At 37.0% G+C, this 4448-nt stretch overlaps 1 long non-coding RNA gene across 1 annotated transcript; it reads left to right on the forward strand.

Annotated features, from left to right (window-relative positions):
- Window positions 1-3059: 3059 nt before the first annotated feature.
- Window positions 3060-4318, forward strand: LOC139825011 (uncharacterized). Its single transcript, XR_011735412.1, has 4 exons — window positions 3060-3422; window positions 3498-3715; window positions 3853-4057; window positions 4129-4318. It is a non-coding gene; the product is annotated as an uncharacterized lncRNA (long non-coding RNA).
- The last annotated feature ends 130 nt before the right edge of the window (window positions 4319-4448 follow it).

Below are 4448 nucleotides of genomic sequence, written 5' to 3' on the forward strand. Positions count from 1 at the left end.
ATAAACTAACTTCTTCAGCAGAAACCTCCCGATCTCCCCAGCAAAAACCTCCACAAAAAAATCTCAAGAAAAATTATCCCCAAGACATTCAGGAATTTCTTCCCGAGAAGTAACTCCCCCAACAGGAAACTTCTGACTCTCCGTTCTCTTCAGCACAAACCCCTCCAATACTTTTGGTCGCGACAAATCTGTTGTACGGCTGCGAGTTACTCGATCGCTTCGTTAAGACGCGAACTTGCGTATCGCTTAAACATAATGTATTATGAGCGTTCGCGACACTTTAACCTAATAATAAATTTAAAAGCTGAGGGTACGCTACTACGTTAGCACGAAGAGAAGTATCGCTTGGAAACGAAAATGTCAACGTGGATGCAACGAACAACCACAGCAAAAAAGATCGCGTCGCATTTGTGTTCTACGATTTTGAAACGCGACAAGACGAAACGCTCGAAGGTACCGAGAACGTCAAAATTCACGTACCAACTCTCTGCGTCGCGCAGCAGATTTGCGAAACGTGCGCCGCGATAGACGACATGTCGGTGTGATGCCGTTGGTGCGGAGTGCGCGAATTTATATTTCGTCGTGATCCGGTAAAAGAGTTCGTCGATTTTGCAACGCGAACAACAAAATGTTTTAAAAAGATTATTTGCATCGCACATAATGCGAAAGTGTTCGATGCGCAATTCATACTAAAATATTTAGTCGAAAATACGGAAACGTTGAAAAAACCGCAAGTAATTTTAAACGGGACAAAAATTGTCGTGATGACAGTTGGACATACCAAATTCATCGATAGCGTAAATTATATGCCGATAAAATTATCCGATTTACCTAAAGCTTTCAGGCTACAAGATACACTGGATAAAGACTTGGAGATTTTTCGCAGCAAATTTGCGAAACGTGCGCCGTGATAGAAGACATGTCGATGCAATGCCGTTGGTACGGAGTGCGCGAATTTATATTTTGTCATGATCCAGTAAAAGAGGTCGTCGATTATGCAACGCAAACAACAAAATGTTTCAAAAAGATTATTTGCATCGCACATAATGCGAAAGCGTTTGACGCGCAATTCATATTAAAATATTTAGTCAAGAATACAGAAACATTGGAAGAACCGCAAGTAATTTTAAACGGGACAAAAATTAAATGGTCCGTAACATCTCCGGAACAAGAAAAAACAGAAACAGATGAAGTACCGGATTATGAACCTCAAGTGTTGGGCGATGCGAGGGATAAGGATACTCCAATAGGTGTATGGTCTCTCCTTTTTACTGACGAAATGCTAAGTAAAATTGTCAAATATACTAACCCTGAGATTGCACGAAAACGAAAAAATGGTGCAAAATCAGATTTATCTGATTTGCCTGATATTAATCTTGAGGAATTAAAAGCCGTTATAGGAATTTTATACTTTCGCGGATTACGAAGAAAATATCCTAATTCTGTAGTATATCATGGAGATTATATCCCGATTGGAAAAACGAACCTAGCACTTCAATTTCAACGGCAACGGCTATGGGTTCCTCTGCAGAAAGTCAGCAACTTCCTCTTGATTCTTTGTCTCTTCAATTACAAACGGGAAATGAAACAAGGCTACCTAATATACCTAGCACTTCAACTTCAACGACAGCGGCTATGGGTCCCTCTGCAGAAAGTCAGCAACTTCCTCCTGATTCTTCGTCTCTTCAATTACAAATGGAAAATGAAACAAGGGCACCTAATATACCTAGCACTTCAACTTCAACGGCAACGGCATAGGGTTTTTGGTTTAGGATTTCCTACCAGAATTTAACCCGTTGAATTTAAACCATTCCGACAGAAATGTCAACCGTAGCGAAGAAGGGTACTAAGTACCTAATGAAGCGGACAGTTAACCCCGAAAAGCCATCTGAAGTTGATGATGAACCTTTGGATGTCGCGAAAGGTCGACGTTCGAGTCCGGCTGTCCGTAGACGAAACAATGCACGCCAGGAGAAGTTTAGAGATAAACGAAGCACCGAGCACGTAGCTAATGAACATAAGAGAATATATGAACAATTAATGTTCAGCTACAAGATGCAGGAGGAGGCAATGCATGCCCTCCAAATAGTTTTCATGCCACGGACGATTATCATGCCGGTGAGCACACGTGCAGTTAGATTTATGGCCAGTTCTTGTACTGCATGTTTGCAAGACTGCAAGTGAAGATACCAATATCTGCCAGCGTCTACTCTCTGTATCAAGTTACCTTGATGCAGTTTAAAATCAAGATGATGCAGGCGATGCACGAGCTGAGTTCTCTCAACATTGGCAACGGCTATTCCCTCTGCAGAAAGTCAGCAACTTCCTCCTGATTCTTTGTCTCTTTAATCACAAACGGGAAATGAAACAAGGCGAGCGATTATATCGCTCAATTTCAAAACACCGTTTTCGCTTTTTATTATCATGTTTACAGTTCGGTATAAATACATGGCTACATGATGATTTAGCATCATGTAGCCATGTATTTATACCGAACTGTAAATCAATTCGTGACCTTTGGAATTCATTTGTATCGAATTGTCAAAAGTATTATTCGCCGAGTAATATAACAATAGGCGAACAGTTTCTGAGTTTTCTCGATGAATCGTCAGTTTTCTTCTCTCCTCGTCATCCTTTTTATTATTGTATACTAATAAAGGAACGAAAACCGGAGGATTCAAAATTATTACAATGAATGACTCAATAACAAGTTATATGGTAAATGCTATTGTGCCTATTAGTAACATTGAACATTTTGATCGTGAAAACTGTACCAACCAACCATATTACATAAAGCGGCATAGTAATGACGATGAACATAATTCCCCCTTATCACCAGGTGAAGTTTTTTATGTGTTAGAAGTAAGTATTCGCATTTATTTACTATTGATAGAATATGTTAAGTAATTATACAACGTAAAATTTGAACATTTAAGAAAGATATTTTGATATACTTTAACAAAGTAAAGAAATTAATAACAATTAATATATTTGGAATAATTAGTAGTAAGCATAAACTTTTTTTCAAGGTAAAGAAGATTTATTAAATGAAGGAAGACGCTATATATATAATATATATACAAGGGAACGGGCTTGGAAAAATTAGCGGGGAAAGAAGACCCTGTTGAGCTTGACTCTAGTCTGGCACTGTAAGGAGACATGAGAGGTGTAGCATAAGTGGGAGATGGCAACATCGCCGGTGAAATACCACTACTTTCATCGTTTCCTTACTTACTCGGTTAGGCGGAGCGTGTGCCCCGAGGGCTTCGTGCCCCGGCGGTCACGGTGTTCTAGAGCCAAGCGTGTCAGAGCATTTGTATATATATATATACAAATTTTTGAAAATTCGTCGCAGTGATCCATTGTAACAGTTGCAAATGAAGCAAATAGAAACGGATGGAACACCAAAACGAAAAACCAAGGTAAAAGTGTATAGTACAAATTTGAGGTATTAAAAATATTATATATTTTGTATTCTCATACGTAATATATAACAGATTACGAAGAAAACTCTGCAAAAATTTGGAAAAATGAAAAATGGGCAAAATAAATTAAAGAAGTTTCTCAAAAACAGAAAATACTTATGTACAAAAAATAACAGTAATGAAGATTACGGATCTCTCTAATCTATTCTCACCCGAACCCAGTACATCGTACATACAATACGCATAGTACGTCGGACACCGATTCAGAAGTAGAGGCGTCTAAAAATCAGGTATCTGGCACAGAAAAATATACTTCTGACAATAATCATTACATGTCACCAGTAATTTGATCAAGCTTCATTACCATCATTATTATACTTTGTATTGTGTATAATAATTACACATATTTTATAAAAATTTCATACAGATTACAAAAGAAAAGTTACAGCAGTCAAGAAAAATATATTTATCTCCTGGCAGCAAACAGGAGGATCCTGACAAAAATGAGGTAGCTGGCACTCGGCAATCATCTCAATTAGCAGGCACACCAGAAGAACTTCAACAGCGTGAAGACAGAAATGAAACTCGCGGTAACCAAAATCAGTCATTAACAACATCATCAAATAGACCAAGTAATTATGTTAATAGCAATTATATTGATTCGTAAATTGTAATAAAAAACTAAAATAATATTTCTGTACAGAGATTGCAGAGAATGTTAATGGTAACACTCCAAAGCGCACAACCAGCATAAGAAGAAGGACACTGTATCTCCTAAAAAATAGAGGTATAATTTATATTCTAAAATTAATTTTTAATTTTAAATACTAATTTATATGTTTTTATTATTAGTATTAAATGCGCGCTTTAATAAGACGTAAATTTAAGGGTCCATATCCCTCAGTAGGTCCAAAAAAAAGGTAATTTTTGTGAATTTTTTGTGAAGAAAGTAAACAAAATAAATCATTCAATATTTTTGGATTATATTTATGATATTTTTAAGTAGTTATAAAAATTTTTTTA

Source organism: Temnothorax longispinosus, unplaced genomic scaffold (genome assembly GCF_030848805.1).
Source record: "Temnothorax longispinosus isolate EJ_2023e unplaced genomic scaffold, Tlon_JGU_v1 HiC_scaffold_764, whole genome shotgun sequence".
Lineage (NCBI taxonomy): Eukaryota > Metazoa > Arthropoda > Insecta > Hymenoptera > Formicidae > Temnothorax > Temnothorax longispinosus.